Source organism: Nelumbo nucifera, chromosome 4 (genome assembly GCF_055504915.1).
Source record: "Nelumbo nucifera cultivar China Antique chromosome 4, China Antique-T2T, whole genome shotgun sequence".
NCBI classification, from domain to species: domain Eukaryota; kingdom Viridiplantae; phylum Streptophyta; class Magnoliopsida; order Proteales; family Nelumbonaceae; genus Nelumbo; species Nelumbo nucifera.
In genome coordinates this window covers 74,892,843-74,911,851 of record NC_142652.1, presented here as the reverse complement: position 1 = coordinate 74,911,851, position 19,009 = coordinate 74,892,843, and positions in this window count along the sequence as shown.

The window sequence follows — 19,009 nt, the reverse complement described above, 5'->3', positions numbered from 1 at the left end:
GTGAGTAGCAGATCCAGAATTTGCTAAAAGTTGGTGTGTAACATAAAAAATTAATTTATCCTGCCAGTCATTATCTTTATGTAGGTTTTTGACCCTTATTTGGGAGATCTCATACCAAACCAGTAAATTACGGTTTGAGAAATTTTTAAACCGAGCCAAACCGTTTTGGTATAGAAACCAAACTAAACCAAACAGTTTTATTTCAGTTTGGTGTCGTTTCTAATACGGTTTAGGGACTTTGGACCATTCTATTGTTCTTTTGGACTTAACCCAATTAGATAGCCCAAATAGATCCTTTAAAAATTAAAACATAAAACTTTTATTATAATTTTATTATAAAATAAAGAGTTTATAATATATTTATAATTTTACGCCTTTCATTTAGATATATTATGTATAATGTTTATATATCAAATATTCATATTATATTATATATACGTATATAAAATTTTGGTTTACTGTTTGGTTCGTTTATAAAATTCAATAAACCAAATCAAACCATAAACCACAATTTAGAAAATTCTCAAACCGAATCAAACCGTTTATAGGTATAAACCGAACCAAACTATAAATTCAGATTGATTCAATTCGGTTTTACAGTTTGAACCATATAGTGAACACCCCTAGGAACGTGTTACCTCATTTGGCATCACACAATCTACAAAAAAATGGAGAAAATAAATAAATAACTTCTCTCAAAGGAGAAATATGGAAACATGTTGACATAGACCATCCAATATATATATATATATATATATATATATATATGTTAGACTATTTGTTACTCGTTAGATTTATTGGAGAGAAACCAACTGGATTGATCATCTTTACCAAGAAATGATGAACCTAAAAGGCTAAAAGCTCTACCTACCTAAAGCAATTCAGTTTTTGGTTTTTCATAAACCCAAATGCCAAAACAGTACTGCGCAAATATGGAAATAGATATTTCTTTCTTTTTGATAGGCATGCAACATAGAGATACGTGGATCGTATTTCCTCCACAAGTTTATATCCTCTTTTATCTTCATCTCTTTCATCTTTGTCTATATCCCAACTGGGAATCGCATTCCCTAAATTTAGAATACAATATTCAAGGATTCTACTTGAACCATAATTGAACCAGATCTGAACCAAAAAGAAAAAGGGAGGATTATACCTGATCCTAAGAAACAGTATCTCCCAAAGTTGGTGTTCACTCCCAAAGAAGACACCAAGATTCGCTCCTGCTAAAGATGACACAGTTGTGGGTGGAACGGAACCAGCAGAGTTCATCCTACACACTGGATCCTTCGCAAGAACCCACTGGAAACTCTAAACACCGAATTTTTTTCAGTCTTTCTTGCAAGACTGATGTCAAGAACTGATTTCTTGACTTCCTATTGCTGCAAAGATCAAATCTTGCAAGAGGGAATGGTGACGGCTGGAGGAGAACTCCTGGGACGAAGAGGGCTGAACTGCTTCTCTTCTCTCTGGAGTCTGTATGAGATCTGATCTCAAATCGCAGGATGTTTCCTTGCCCAAAAAAACCCTATTCGAAATCTGATGTATTTCTCTTGGGTTTCTCCTCCTTTCTTCTTGATTAAGGAAACCTCCTAATTAGGAGTTATCCCAATCCAAATTAGTATTTGGATAGGGGATTATCTTAATCCTATCTGCAGATTAAGTTAGCTTACTCCTGATCTTATCAGGATGTTACCAGACTCAAATCTAATTTGAATTTGGTCTCCTGGAGTGGACAAGGTTAAAGGTCCAATCTTTTTACTAACATTAACCTCTGATTCGCCCCACAGATGGGTGATCATATCAGCCCAGCTCGAAATGGGCTTTTGGCCCATTATATGTTTAGTGTTTAACTAGTTTCCAATCCGCTGCCCAGTTGGGCTTCTTTGTATGGCGTGGGACCCAAGCATTGATCTACACACCAGCCACATGGGTTCGGCCCAACCTTTATTACAAGGCCCAGCCGAATTCACTGAAAAACTCAGTGAACCCCTGAGTCCATCACATGGACCCTATGGGCCCAACACTTACATTAAGTGGTCCCTGGGCCAAGCCATCTTATAAAAACCCAGGGACTGTGGGCAGGTGCAAGATTAGCCCATCAGCTATTATCCTAAATGGTCTTACACTTAACCTCTCAGCCCTTATTGATTATGCACTGCCCAACAAGAGAGGACCTCTCCCTCAGCTGCAAGGAACAGTGCCGCACTCTCTACTCACATGTATCCCAGGAATTAAAACCATTTGCAAACATTTCGAAACCGTACATATATATATAAATATATTAATTTTGCAAAACAAAATTCCAACGATTGAAATCAACTGCCGGCAGTTTGGTTTCCATCAGAGAGAGTGCATTCCCGATCATTACCTTTGTCTGACAAAGGGGCTGATCCTGTCACTATGATCATCCACTCAGATGACTTCTCAGACTGTCCCAACATACCCAGGTTTTTATCCCCACCAAGGATCTCACTGATTGGCATATCAAAGATAGCCTGATCCGACACCTAGTGAAGTATCATAATCGAGTCTAGGGGTCAGGTGTAACTTTCCAGTTTTGCCCATCTATCTCCAAGGTCCAGGGCAATACTGGAAATCTGGTCCGGTTCAAGGATTCGAGTAATCCCATACTGCATGTGCCTTGGGTCTTACCCTGGTGGCCAAGACAGGCCCTCCCAACACTTGGTGGCACACCAGTATCAGCCTTGGCAGGATAAATCTCCCCAGACTTATCCAATGGCTGTGAACATTTAAAACTAACACGAGTCTCTATAAGTGTCCAGTTTTAGGGTCTAACACAGAATTATACCAAACAACATGAATCAAAACATGCACTTTATTTATTTACACTAAATGTCGAAAGTACATCAAATCGGATTGAAGCTAAGGGCATACAAGACTGTCTAATACATTTCTCATAGGGATCTTCCTGAGTATCGGCTTTCCTTTCACTCAGGAGTCCTCATTACTTACGTGTGCCCTACTTAATTGACGTGGCACTCGTGACATCATCGCTTGGAGGGCGATATCTTGTTCGTTACACATGGTGCCGTGCTACGTTTGTCCCTTTGGAGTCATGTGCATAGGTGTCGTTGGGCGCGATTCTTTAACGGGCCGTGAGTTTCTCCCATGTCCAGACAGGTGTGGGACCTTGTCGTGGGTTTGGCCATGGTTTCCTTTTGCTCAGGCTATGAGTGGGCTCACTAAGGGCGTGCGGTGAACCACAGGTTTATTGCGGTTCTGTGATGCGTGATGTGGGTTCATCGTAGGTCTGGGGTGCATTGTGGGTTCATCACAGTGGGGAAGTTGGCTGTTTGGCTATTTGCATGCAACTGCGTGGTATCAATTTAGTATTTGATGTTCTCTAAGGGTCTTAATGAACACTATGTACCTACATTAGCCCCCCTGCTTATCGGTAAGTGGGAGCTTATCGAAAAGCACTTTGCCTTCTCATTTTTGGGTTTTGTAGTGGGTTCGCTTGTGTGCATTGGGTCTCAGGATTTTCCCAATTTTGTTGCTTTGTATGGATTCTGCATGCCTTGTGTCCGTGGTGGTAGTTTCTTACATTCCATGGCTTAGCCCCCTGTCTTTTGGTAATTTGCTTCCTGTCAATGGTCAATGTCATGCTCTATTTGTGTGTTCCAGTCTCCCTAACCGTTGATAGAAAGATAATTGGCAAAAGACATTAGCCCCCCTGCTTATCGGTAAGTGGGAGCTTATCGATAAGCACTTTGCCTTCTCATTTTTGGGTTTTGTAGTGGGTTCGCTTGTGTGCATTGGGTCTTAGGATTTTCCCAATTTTGTTGCTTTGTATGGATTCTGCATGCCTTGTGTCCGTGGTGGTAGTTTCTTACATTCCATGGCTTAGCCCCCTGTCTTTTGGTAATTTGCTTCCTGTCAATGGTCAATGTCATGCTCTATTTGTGTGTTCCAGTCCCCCTGACCGTTGATAGAAAGATAATTGGCAAAAGACATTGGAAGGAGAAAAAGAAACTGTTTCTAACCAATTTCCTTTGCTAATGGTGGTACTCATGTCCGGTTTGTAAAGTTTAACTCGCCTAGTCATTTGCCAAGGGGTGTATGTTGAAATGTCAAGCACCCTGACTATCGTTAGTGAGAAAGGGACTGGCAGATGGTTTTGTTGGTATTGGTTCAGCAGGGATGAAGCCCACTTGTGTGATGGTGCGCAGACTTTTTGATCAGTGATGGGTGATTGAACTGCTAACGTGTTAAGTTGACAATGGGGTTGGGACGATCATTGGGCAGCGCCCACATGGTAGGCATGACTAGCAATCTCTTTGTTAACTAAGCAGTAATTAATGTGGCTTGACTGCTCATGCGGCATCATTTCGTTACCCAATATTTAAAATGACGGTAGCACACGTGGCACTATGTTTGAATGAATGCACCATTTTATCGTGCCTTTTAAAGGGTGTTTATGTAAATTACATGGGTTACTTTTCCACTAAGCATCATTTCAGGCCTTGTACTGGCGTCTATTCATCTTCTCCGATGTCGTTCAGCATTCCGCACGTGTGTGAAAATCCTTATAATAGGGTCGGGAAACCACATCAGTTCTCCCTTTTACCTTCTTGATATCGTCTTCGTAGTGTTATTCGTGTCCTAGGTTGCTTCGCAAAACCCTCTTCAATTCCTTTTCTTGTCTCGCATTCCTTTGTGCCCATCTGTTTCATGCCTCTCATGGCTACTCGCCAAGCAAAATCGGTCTATTCTTTCATTAACTTTGTTAGGGAAGTTGATACCGCTGAGTTGTTGGTGGAGATAGAGGCCTCCCTAGCGATGGTGGAAGGGGTTTCTAGCCTCCCATGCCGGTGTCCAGGGGTAAGGGTGGCTCTTTTGATGTCATCTTTGGTGTAGAGCTAATGTGCCTCTATGATCATTCGGAAGTGTCCATGTCATACAAGTGTTAGAAACCCCAAACTGATAGTTCAAAATCCCCCAACAGTTATGCTACCTGGACGCAATACATTCTTGAGAACCCCTTGTACTATCGGATGTTGTAGGATTCCAGACTTCTCAGATTCATGGATTGTTACACAAATCTCGTGGGTCGGGAAGATGTTAAGTATGTTGCTCATCTGCTAGGTCACTGGTGTTTCCACACCCACACCTTTGTAGGTGCATTTGGGGAATTTACTGTCTCAGTCGAGGATGTGGCAGCCCTGTTGGTGCTACGGGTTGGGGTTCTATAACTATGCAGCATTTGTAGTACACTGAATCCATTCTTGCAAATTTGAGGGGGTTATGTGAGGAGCTTCTTAGGGAAGTTCCTCCTTATAAAGCACTTGTGGACCAATCCACTGCTTGGGGCAAGATGTTGTTGGACCAGTTGTTGGAGTATTGGTTTGAGTCTAATGGCAAGAGGGATGTCATGGTGTGGGATGCTGGCACGCAGTGTCATCTTGCAGCCTATATTCTGTATGTGGCATCACGTTTCTTGTTCCTGGGGGTCCCCAGTTATGGTATTGGTACTGTATTGATTCCCCTAGCTGTCCTTGCTATCAACAGCCATCAACTTCGGTTGGCGTTTATGTTTCTTGGCTACCTATACGAGCAAATGGATGACACTATTCAGCAACTCAATGACCCCAGTTGCAAGAGGCACATAAGTTTTATATTTGCCCCATTCCTCTGGATGTTCCTTTGTGAGCGATTTGAATTCACTGTCGCACCGCCACGTCTATCTCTGATTTGCATCCACGTTGCTACTCTCGACACTGATGGAGCGGAGGAGAAGGTTTTTTAAGTTTGTAGGAGGAAGTGTTGGCTCTAGGCCTATAGACATAAACAAATTAAGATGAGCGAGATCAGTTTGAAGTTGGCTTCTCTCAATGGCTGATAACCCTGCATTTTGATTCCTTAAGGGCATCAATTCAGGGGTATTTTCGGCCTTAGAAAAGTCAAATTGTGTCCTTTTCCCAGTTAATTTCAATATTGTGGCCTCTAAGGGTATCTATGCAAATTTTGGGGAAAATTGGGAAGTTTTCATGGATAAAATGCAGATTTTGGGAAGCTGGTGTGAAATCCAGCTGAGAGGCGGGGTGTTTTTGTGAAAAACTGAAAGCAGGAGGGTGCTTCTTAGTTGCTAAACCCAATTTGGCACCCCTCCTACTATATTAGCATGCTCCCCACACCTTAGCAATACCTAGAGCACTTTTTAACCCATTCTTTTCACTCTTAACTAACCCTATCCACCCCTAACTGCTAAATCCTCACCTTCCATCCCTTCTAATCTCCACCATCCATTCTAGGGCACTCTCTTTTTAGCATTCTAACCTTAGGAGCCACCTAACTTCTAATCTTCACCATTCAGCCTTTAGCCATTAAATCTTAGCCTTACATACTATTGGGTGCCTTCTCCTTTTCTTCTCAGCCTTAGGATCACCCTAGAACCATCTTAGCCATCCATTAGAAACCCTTGGGCATCCCTAACATTGCTAAATCCCAGCTGTCGCCCCCCATCTTTCTCCCTATTTCCAGTTGTGTCCAGCCTTCTCTATAAAAAGGGTCCCAGGGGCCCTGTTGAAGGGGTTGGTCAATTCACCCATTTAACAAGGCTAAGGTTTCTTGAGGAGTTCAAGGGTTGTAGAAGGGGAGGATGCCCAGATCTTGTCAAGAGGGGTTCCTGCAAGCTGTTCAACCATTCTGCAACTACCACCACTGGGTCTGATCAACCATTCTTTTCTTTTCTTTATTTTCTTTTCTGTTATTTTTATTTCTGCAATGTTTTAGATATAATTCTTGTTCATTTCTCTGTTTTGTAGATCTGAATTCGTTCGGCTCAAGGCTAAGGTGTCTCAAGGGGTTCGAGGGTTGTAGAAAGGACGGACACTCGGTTCTTGTCAGGAGGGCTTTCTGCAAGCTGTCTAGCCGATCTGCAGCTACTGCCACCGGATCCGAATTCTGGATCATTTTTTATTTCTTTTATTTCCCTTGTTGATTCCCATATTTTATTAAATTCTGATTTTTATTTGTTGTCTTATTTAAATTCGAAACATTTAATTTCAACAATACTAGATTTTATTTTCATATTTTCTGCCATTACCAATTGCATTCTCTTGTTCGGATCTAAGTATATATTAATTTTTCACTTGCTTCCCTATGGATATGACCCATTCTCACCCATTTACTACGTTAATAGTTGTTTGAGAAATGAAAAAATTTACAAATAATTAAATTGGTGTTCCAAAGTGGTTAATGACACGCTTCCGGACACACCAAGTTTTTGGCGCCGTTGCCAGGGAATCATGGTGAAAAAATTTTATTTACTTTTTCCGGATCGGTTTCATTACTTTTTTCTTTTTTGTTTTATTATTTGATCAATTATCTCATTTTAATTATTGTTTCTCTTTGATTTTGCAGCACAAAATAGCGAAAGGTGGGGTATCGGAGCATTGCGGGACTCTAGGACAGAAGAGAAGAGAAGAGAATTTGGATTGTGTTTCAGGTGTAGTCATTCCATTTTATTTTTAATTTTCTTATTTTTATTTTCAAACTCTTTTTTTGATAGAATAGTTATTTTTGAATTTTTAATTAATTTCTTTTTTCTAGATCTGATTTATTTTTAGTATTATTTTGCTTCCCTTTTGTTTCTAGATCTATTATTCTTTCTTTATTTTAATTTCTTGTTCAATTTTTTTTGCTTTATTAGGTTTGTCTTTTTCTTTTATTTTAGATTAAAAAAACAAAAAAAACAAAAGAAATCATTTAGTTTATTTTATTTGTTGCAGCATAATTTTCATTTGTTTATTTTATTTTATTTTCGGTTTAAATTTTAGATTCATTTTTTTCTGTTATTTCAGATAAAAAAACAAAAAAAAAGAAAGAAAAGAAATAAAAAAATTTCGTTTATTTTATTTTATTTTATTTTTGCAGCATATTTTTCTTTTCGTATTAATTTTTAGATTTGTGATTTTCATTTATTACAAAAAAACTACGAAAAAAATATAAATAATAAAAGAATTCAGCATATTTTTTTCTTTTATTTATTTTATTTTCGGTTTAATTATTATTTATTTTATTTTATCTATTTATTTTATTTTCAGTTTAATTTTCAGATTAGCAATTAGTTTGTTAGAATTTATTTTTGGTAGCTGTTAATTGTTTTTAGCACAATTAATTGTTGTTTTATTTTCTGTTTGCAATTATTATTTGTTGCTTTATTTAATTTCCTTTCTTTTAGTTGTTTAATTGAATAATTAATTGCCATATAGGAAATTGTTGAGCTTTTTGAATTTGAGTTTAAATTTCAAATCTGAATTTAAATTTAAATTTTAATTTGAATCTGATTTTGAATTTGAATTTTAAATTTTGAAATTTTAATTTCAATTTTTTGAATTAAAAAAATAAAAAAATTTAAGAAAATATCAAATTTAAATTTTAGGAATTTAAATTTCAAAATCTTGATTTGAATTTAAATTCTCAAAAATTAATATTTTGAATTAAAAAATTAAAAAAATATAAAAAATCAAGAAACTTTTTTTTGAATATTTCTCTTGTATTTTCATTCCATTATTTAGGGTTTGATATGCTAGAGCATGCATTATATAGGGTTATTTATTTGTTGAAATTATTATTGTTAGTTGTGAATGTGTTAGTTGTTCTCTTTATTATTTTAATTGTTCCTTTTGCTTAGTTGTTTGTTTTATTCTTTTATGTTTAATTGCTGAATTGCAGTTTAGAAACAATTGTTCTTGCATTGTAGTTAGTTGCATTTTGTTGTGTTTATTTTCCCTTTTCGTTAATTCATTTAAGGGCATCCAACCTAAATAAGATAACGTGGGAATTTCATCACCCTTCTTTGGCCCAAAAATTACAACCTTGCACGTGCGGTTCACCCTAACCCTAATTTAAAATTTGGATAGCAAGATCCTTTAGGAAAGCCTCACATTTGGTTCAAATGTGTGTTGAATTTTAGGAAAGCTTGAATTTACTTTCCATAACTAGCAGTTGGTGTCTAAGGAAAGAGGTTAAATGGCTACGCCTAAGCAGGTCTTGTGGTTACATAATTAGGTCCTTGCAAGAGCAAGGGGAGCCTTCCACATCCCCACCTCTTACCCGGCTAACCAAAGGAAGTGGTGTAATTCCAAGTGAACCTAAAAGGATTCACAATTGTTGAACCACTAGTTTAGGAAACCCTAGGTCAGTCCCTAGGTCGTGTGGTTGATTTGTTTGCCTTTAAAAAAAAATAAAAATAATAATAAAAAATAAAAAAATTTAAAAATTCAAATTTGAATTTAAATTTCAAAATCTAAATTTGAATTTAAAATTCAAAAATTTAAATTTCAAATTTCAAAATAAATAAAAAAAATCAAATTTGAATTTAAATTTCAAGAATTTAAGTTTCAAAATATAAATTTGAATTTAAATTTCAAGAATTTAAGTTTCAAAATCTAAATTTGAATTTAAATTTCAAAAATTTGAACTTCAAATTTCAAATAAAAAAAATAAAAAATAAAAAAAAGTAAAAAATTTAAAAATTTAAATTTGAGTTTAAATTACAGAATTTAAAATTCAAAATCTAAATTAAAAATTAAAATTCAAAATTTAAATTTCAAATTTCAAAAAATAAAAAGAAGAAGAGGAAGGGGGTTAAAACAAAATAACAGAAAATGAATGAAATGGCCGGAGTTTATGGAATGAGAAATTACTTCCAACCTAAGCCACAAATAGATTGGAACCACGTGTCTCGACAACTGGACAAGATTAATGGTATGGCCCAAAGACTTGACGAAGTCCTTGCAAATCGTCAACAAAGTGGACCATACCCAACCTTGTCATCCTATCTATCATGTTCCATCTGTGCAAGCCTGGCCTATCATGTCAGCCAGTGCCCTGCGACGGGCCCATGTTAAACAGTTATTCCAAAACAAGTACATGTGGCCAATAGATTTTTCCAACCCAAGGCTAACCCATTCTCTAGTTCATATAAACCTGGGTGGGAAAATCAGCCCAACTTCAATTATAGGGCCCAAGTGCAAGAAAACCCCCTGCTAGATATGCACTCTCAATGGTCTGAAGCCCAGACTCATTGGGAGTACAATGATTACCCTAGGACTCAAACAACTCAACCATGTCAAACCTATATGTAGTTCCAACAGCTATACCACCCATCTAACTCAATGGCCCAAAATTTTCAAAGGACACAAGTACAGTGTTCATTCCAGCAGGTGTACCCTAGGAACCAACTGGTTCAACCATATCAGGCTTACCCACAACCTCCTCAAACCCGTACCATCGATGACCAATTCATGAAGCTTCAGCAGCTGATCCTAAACCAGCAGCAGTCCATCGATAGATTAGAAAGCCAAATAGGACAGCTAGCCGAAGCCAAGAAGAGGAGAGGAGTAGGGCAATTACCAAGTCAACCGTTTGTGAGTCCTAGAAATCAGCCACCGGGTTTTCCTCCACAACAAATTCAACCACCTCCTAAGAACCCTCAGCCTGAAAATGCCAGAACTGTTACAACCTTAAGGAGTGGGAGGATGTTAGAGGGTCTGTGTGAGAAAAAGAGAGTTAATGAAGAAGAAAAGGAGTAGGAAGACCCTAAGTTGGGGGGGGATGAAGAAAGAAAGGAAACTTCAAAAGAAAAACTTTTAGTGAACCAATCCATAGTTCCCTTTACAATTGCACTCATAGTCGGGCCGGTGTGAAAGAAGAAAGAGTTGTGTATTCAAATGATGGAGCCACAATCGACCCCACAAAAAATGATGCTCTCGGCAAATGTTAGTGCAACTCTTCTAAATCAAATCCCCCAAAATGTGAAATTCCTTAGTGCTCCTCTCATAAGCTGTGGCATCATTGGAATCACCTTTGATCGGGCACCAATGGATCTTAGGGCTAGTATACTTTGCTTCCATCAATTTATGATAGGTTCAGGATCAGCGAGTTAAAATCAACTCTGATAATTCTACATCTCACTGATCGGTTAGTCAACACTCCTTGAAATGTTATTAAGGTTAGGGTAGAGGGTTGTCACTTCCCATTGGATTTTATCCTAGACATGACCCCAATCGGGTAGCTGAACCATATCCTAATAATCATAAGATGTCTGTTCCTAGCAACGACCATCAACTGTAAATCGGGAGAAATGAACACTTCATTAGGGGAGCAGAAAGTCCGGTTAAACGTTTCTAGTTCCTCTAAGTATCCAAACCTAGGGGAAGATGAGTTCAAAGTTAATATAGTGGATAACTTTTTAAATGACCTGTTTACCCCTTGGTTAGTCCAGTTTAAGCCCTGTATGTCGGAAGAAGAAAGTGAGTCAGAGAGTGTAGATGGACAAAGTGCTTGAATGTGTCCGGTTGAAGATGTTAAACTTAGCGCTAGTTAGGAGGCAACCCAACGTCATTTTCAGTTACTTTTAGGATTAGGGTTTTTATTTTATTTTATTGATTCAAGACCAGGTGACATACCTTGAACCCCTCAAGAAAACCCTACTCATTGATCCCTTTGGCCAAAATCTTCTTTGCTTCATTCTAGTCCCATTAGGGATAATGGACTTTAAGTTGGTGGGTGAGAAAAGAAGGAGAAAAATTGATAAAAAAATTGTGAAGCTAAGCCTTTAAAGATGAAGAATTAAAATTTCACTGAAATTTTTAAAATTTTCTATTAAAAGAGATTCCCAAATTGAAAAAGTTACAGAAATTGGTAGCAAGTGATAGGAGTAAAAAATTGGTCTTGTTTGAATATTGTCGAAACCGTTTGGAAATTGAAAAATACTCCCAAGTTTGCCCCTGTCAAAATAGGAAGAGAAAGATTGAGAAATTAGACAAAATTCTTCAAATTGTTAAGAGACAATGGACTACCCTGAACAGTGTTGCTAAAAAAAATAAAAAATGAGAAAAAAAGAGAGAAAAAAGGGGGGGGGGATAAAAGGTCAGTGCCTAGACTTAGTAACTAGGTCTCTTCACCTAAGTCATGTGTCGAGATTTACGTCAAATGGAAAAGGGAATACCAAAGACACTTACCTAACACTTATTAACTGGGTCTCTTCACCTAAGGCTCGTGTTGGGATTCACGTAAAGTGGTGAAAGGAAACAATAAAAATAAGTTCAGGGGTAGAAATCCACTATCAAAAATAATAAGAAGAATACCTGTTTGATCTTAAAATCAATATCATCTTATCAAGACAGTTTGCAAATGGAAGGGTAAATAAGATTTTTAAGCTATGTTTTGGTAATATTCAAAATAAGACAATTTTACCCCTAAAGCCCAATACCGACCTATACAGAGTTTAAGAATGATAGAATCAGGATGCTTGATTAATTTTATTTGGGATGACCTTGTAATGGAAAAGATCTATATACTCAATGTAATTTTAAGGCTGCATTGCTAAGGGACTAGCAATGGTTCAAGTGTTGTAGAGAGGACGGATGCCCGGTTATTGTTAGGAGGGCTTTCTGCAAGCTGTCTAGCCGATCCGCAGCTACTTCCACCGGATCCGAATTCTGGATCATTTTTTTATTTCTTTTATTTCTTTTATTTCCCTTATTGATTCCCATACTTTATTAAATTCTAATTTTTATTTGTTGTCTTATTTAAATTCAAAACATTTAATTTCAGCAATAATAGATTTTATTTTCGTATTTTCTGCCATTCCCGATTGTATTCTCTTGTTCAGATCTTAGTATATATTAATTTTTCACTTGCTTCCTTGTGGATACGACCCGTTCTCACCCATTTACTACGCTAGGAGTTGTTTGAGAGACAAAAAAATTTATAAATAATTAAACTGGTGTTCCGAAGTGGTTAACGACATGCTTCCAGACACACCAACGGCTTTGTGTGGCGGCCATACGCCTGGATGGTGCACCACACCATGTCGTTCTGTATTGGTGTGCCTGTTCCAGAAGGTGGTGACTATCAATGTGCAGTTGATGTGAAGAGTGCTACTACGGGTGTGGTGGGACTGGTGACCTGGCCTGGCGTCATTGCCTATCTTCATCGTACAGGTGAAGCACAATTAAGCATGTATCGACCTTATCGGGTGCTGCACCAGTTCGGGTACGGTGACATGGGAGCTCAATTTTTGAGGTCTAGTGGGGAGGATGTATTCTAGGTGCGGCGCCACAGCCTTGCCCTTCCTGGGTGTGTGCAGTTCCCATTAGCTGGTTATGGAAGGGTGCAGGGTCGTAAGTCCCTTCATATTTCATATCTTTGTGCATTGTTTGGGGACTTCCAGGAGTTATTGTGGACGAACCCCCGTCTTCTTCATGTATTGGACCTCTCTGAGGGTTAGACTGCTAATTGAAGGGGGGGTGCAACCATTCATTTTTCTAGATCTCTGAGGAAGGTGCCAACAAAACGTGATGGGAAGCAGCCTATTGTGGACGACGGGGGGAGTAACCATCCTCCACCTATGGAGAGTTCAAGATCCGTGAGGGTGACCTATTGTTTTCGGCTTGCTGTTGTGCCAGAGTCTGCTGATTCAGCTACGACTTCATTGCATGCGTAGGAGGGTCAGGTTGAGGCTGGTCAGGAGTCTGCAGCATCACCCCTTGTGGAAAATTTTGTGTCGGTTGTGGAGCCAGTGGACTTTCTAGTTGCGGTACCCTCTTCCTTGGGTGCCATCGTCTACTTCTTAAGCGGGCGAATGAAGAGGAAGGCTCCCCCTCATCCAAAGCGAGGTCCTATAGATAGTGCTTCGATATGTGACTCCTTCTACTCTTTTTGTTTTTCTTTCGGATTTATTTTATTGCAACTAAACCGAATTATTATTGTTTCCTTGTCGTTCTTGCAGTCTGTGGAGAGTGGTGGTGTTCAATTGGATACGGAGGTTCCAGTAGCTCCTCCTGAGGGAGCTGGTCTAGTGAGTTTTTTTTATCGTTTGACACTCTTTTCTCTCTTTTTGGTTGTTGTTGTTGTTGTTGTTTCGGGTTTACCATGGTTTTTGCTGAACTATTTGTAGTCTTATGTGCTGAAGTGCCTAGAAACTGATGAGGTTCACCCAGACTCGAAGACATCAAAGGCCTTTGTTGTGGCTGGAATGGTATGTATTTGTTAGCATTGTGTTAGGGTGATGTCACATCGCATTTTATGTTGCTGACTGCTTTGTGTTACTTACTCATAGGGTCCATTTGGTGTGGTCCCTCCATCATGCCTATCACACCTATTATTAGGTGGTTGGTGGAGGAGTTAAGATCAACACAACCCCCTGTGTGTCTTCTGAGGTCCCTAAGGGTGTTGGTGATAGGGAGGCAATCCCTGGTGACATGAGGCAGGAGGAGGAGGTTCCTGCTAGCTCTGAAACTACGATACCTTGCGAGGAGGCTCTGGTCCCGCCTGCAGTTGTTAGTGTTGACGTTCCTAAGGTGGCAGAGCTTCGGGATCCCGTCGAGCCGAAGGCCTCAATTGGGGAAGTTGGTGTCTCCAAGAGCTTAGAGGCTCAGTCAGGAGGTGGGGACATGGAACCTGGGGTCTTCTTTCCGTCGGAAGAGCTTATTTACGAAGAGGAATTGGCCTAGATTTACTGGGAATTGAGGGAGTATTGTGATAAGCATAATATCCCTCCTTTGGGTTATCAAACTGAGAATCCTATGGAAGTTCAGGGCTGCCGCGAGGGAGAGAAGTACTCGGTTTCTGGCTCAGTGGCTAAATTTGCCTCAATAGTTGTACATCACGGGTTGCTTCCATCGACAAATTTTCATATAGTGGTTGTTGGGCCCGCATTGAACTGTTAGACAGTATATGCCCTTAGCTCCAATCAGCTTGATGTACTTGATGACATTTATTGTAAATGAATAAAAGTACATAATTGATTCATGTGTTTTGGTGTGTTTCTGTGTAATACCCTTAAACTGGACACTTATGAGGCTCGTGTTAGTTTAGGGTGGCTTGTCTGATGTGCCGCCGTTGGATAGACATAGGGAGATTTATCCTACCAAGGCTGACACTAATGTGCTGCCAAGTTGGTTAGGGTGGCTTGTCTCAGCTGCCAGGGGGAGACCTGAGGTACATGCAGTGTGGGTTTTCTTGAAACACTGAACCAGACCAAAATTCCAGTATTGCCCTGGACCTTGGAGATAGATGGGCAAAATTGGAATGTTACACCTAACCCCTAGACTCGATTATGGTACTGCACTAGGTGTCGGATTGGGTTGTCTTTATTATACCAATCAGTGAGATCCTTAGAGGGGGTCCAAACCTGGGTATGTTGGGACAGTTTGAGAATTCACCTGAGTGGGTGATCATAGTGAAAGGATCAGCCCCTTTGTCAGACAAAGTGAATGATTGGGGAATGCACTCTCTCTCATGTAATCCTAAACTGCTGACAGTTGATTTCAACCGTTGTAATTTGTTTTTGCAAAATATATTTATATATAGAGATATACATATATATATATTATGGTTTCAAAATGTTTGCAAAAGGTTTTAATTCCCAGGATCCATGTGAGTAGAGAGTGCAGCACTGTTCGTTATAGCCGAGGGTGAGGTCCTCTCTTGTCGGGCAATTTTTGATCATTATGGGCTGAGAGGTTAAGTGTAAGACCATTGAGGGTAATATCTGATGGGCTAATCTTGCATCTGCCCACAGTCCTTGGGTTTTCATAGGGTGGCTGGACCCAATGACCATTTAGTGTAAATGTTGGGACCATTAAGAGTCCACAGTGATGGACTCAAGGGTTCACTGTCTCCTACAGTGAATTCGGTCGGGCCTTGTAACAAAGGCTAGGCTAAACCCATGTGGCTGATGTGTAGATCAATGTTTGGGTCCCACGCCATACAAAGAAAACCAACTAGGTAGCAGGTTAGGAGGTGAAGTGAGCACATAAACTTAATTGGCCTAAAGCCCAATTCAAACTGGGCTTTAGTTAGTTAATTTAAAGAAGGCAAGATAGGATTTATAATCTGATTAGGATTAGCTGAAGGATAAGATAAGTCTTATCCATTCAATAGTCCAGATCCAAATATCAGACAAGAGAGGACCTCTCCCTCAACTGTAAGGTATAGTGCTGCACTCTCTACTCACATGGATCCCAAGTATTAAAACCTTTTGCAAACATTTTGAAACCATAATATATATGTATATCTCTATATAAATATATTTTGTAGAACAAATTTCAACAGTTGAAATCGATTGCCGGCAGTTTTGGTTTCCATCAAAGAGAGTGCATCCCCGATCATTCACTTTGTCCAACAAAGGGGCTGATCTTGTCACTATAATCACCCACTCAGATGAATTCTCGGGTTGTCCCAACATACCCAGGTTTTGACCCCTTCTAAAGATTTCCCTGATTGGCATATCAAAGACAGCCCAATCCGACACCTAGTGCAGTATCATAATTAATTATAGGGGTCAGGTGTAACATTCTAGTTTTGCCAAGCCTTTCTGTGTTAGTGGCTTAGTCAATGGGTCTGCTACATTTTCCATTGATGTTACCTTCTGAATTAGGACATCCCCTCTTTCAACTATCTCCCACAGTACATGGTACTTCCTCTCAATGTGCTTTGACTTTGAGTTTGCTCATGGCTCCTTAGCCTGAGCAATGGCTCTAGTGTTGTCACACAACAATGAATGGGTGATGTGCTAGATGGAACTACTCCCAATTCATGAATGAACTTTTTCATCCATACGGCTTCTTTGGCAGCTTCACTTGCGGCAATGTATTTGGCTTCGATTGTAGAATCTGCCATGGACCCCAGTTTGCTACTTTTTCATCCAATAGCACACGATCCTATCGTGAAAACATAACCAGATGTAGACTTTCTATCATCTGGATCTGACTGGAAATCGGCATCAGTATACCCCTGGATCTATAGTGAACTACCACCGAATACTAGACAAAATGCTTTTGTCCTTCGAAGGTATTTGAGTATGTTTTTCACAGCAGCCCAATGCTCCTGCCCTGGGTCTAACAGGAATCTACTTACCACACTCACTACCTGAGAGATGTTAGGACAAGTGCACAGCATAGCATACATGATGCTCCCTACGGCTGAGGCATAGGGAACATCATTCATGCCTTCGATCTCTTCTGGAGTCTTGGGAGACATATCCTTGGAGAGAGTGACTCAATGCCTGAAAGGGACATTTCCTTTCTTGGAGTTCTCCATGCTATATCTCTTGACTATCTTGTCAATGTAAACAGATTGGGATAATCCTATTATCCTCTTCGATCTATCTCTATAGAGTCGAAGACCTAGTATGTAGGAGGCTTCTCCAAGATATTCAATGGAGAATTGCTGTGAAAGCCATACTTTCACCGTAGTCAACATTCCTACATCATTCCCAATGAGTAGAATGTCATCTACATACAGAACCAAGAACGTAACCTTTTCCCCACTGGATTTCCTATATACACAGGGATCATCCGGATTTTGCTCAAAGTCAAACTTTTTGACGGTAGAGTCAAACCATATGTTCCAACTCCTAGAAGCTTGCTTAAGTCCATATATGGACCACTTTAGTTTACATACCATGTGTTCCTAACCCACAGCTTTGAAACCTTGCAGTTGCTGCATATAGATATCTTCAGTAAGATCTCCATTTAGGAATGCAGTTTTGACATCCATTTGCCAAATCTCATAATCATGGTACGCTGCTACAGCTAGCAGGATCCTAATGGATTTAAGTATGGCCACCAACGAAAAGGTTTCCTTATAATCGATTCATTCTTTCTGAGTGTACCCTTTTGCCACAAGATGAGCCTTATAGGTCCCAACCTTACCATCGGGGCCCTTCTTCCTCTTATAGGTCCATTTGCAACCAATTGCTTTTACCCCAAGGGTGGATCTATCAGAGTCCAGACTCCATTGGTCTCCATTGAGTCCATCTCAGCTCTCAAGGCATCTACCCATTTCAAAGAATCTATGTCCAACACTACTTCCGTATAAGTCACATGATCCTCCTCATTGGTCGTGGCTTCCACCAAATAACTTTCTTTGTCATAGCCAAAACAAATTGGAGGCCTGGAAACCCGGGTAGATCTTCTAGGTTGGTCATAACTAGAGTTTGTGGGACATCTCCCACTACCCTTGAGCTCTCTTCATCAAGAACAACTTCTTAACGATGATTGTTCAGGATGTAATCATCTTCCAAGAAATGGGCATTTTGACAATAGAACAACTTCTGTTCACCTGGGTCATAGAATAAGTAACCCACAGAGCCTTTGGGGTAGCCTATGAATAGGCAACGACTAGTCTTGGATTCTATGACAAAGGATTCGAAATTACCTTGTTTCTTGGACTCTAGGTACTGAGGACAGTTCCTCTTCTAGTGGCTGGCCTGTTTGCAAAAGTGATAAGCATCCGATGCTTTATCCTTCCTCTGCCTTTTGGACTTAGTATCTTTCTTCTGAGGCTTTTTCACTGCCTTCCTCTTCTTCTTGCCCGATTTACCAGCTTCAACAAGCATGGCAATGGGATCATCCTTCTTGATCAGTTCCTCGGCCCTCTACAACTTTTTGTTGAGTTCCTGGATGCTAACATTTAGCTTATTCACGTTATAGTTCATGATGAACTGATTAAAAGAAGGAGGCAAAGAATTCAGGATGGTGTCAACCTTAGTAACATGATCAAGCCCGGATCCAAGAGCATCAAATTCATTGATGTATCTCATCATCTTAAGACAATGGTCATGAACTTGCTGTTTCTTGGACATTTGCGTGGTCATGAACTATTTCAAGACCTTTAGACGAGTAGAACAATTCTGCTCCTCATACATCATCCTCAGACTGTCCAAGATATCCTTGGACAATTCGATCTGATCGAATTGTCGTTGTATCGGATTGTCTAAGGATGCTATAATGTAGCAGCGGGCAAGGGATTTTTTCTCTTCCCATTCTTGATAGTCCCTCCTGCGGGCCTTAGAAGCCCCATCACCCGGACGATTCAGAGCAATTTTTTTAGCCACTTTGTCAAATTTTTTGGACGTCAGGACCAGCTTAAGGTTACGATACCAGTCAGCATAGTTTGGGCTCTTAAGTTTGTTGTAGTCCAACAATTTAGCAAATTGTTCGTTTGCCATTTCTGATAAAAGGCAAAT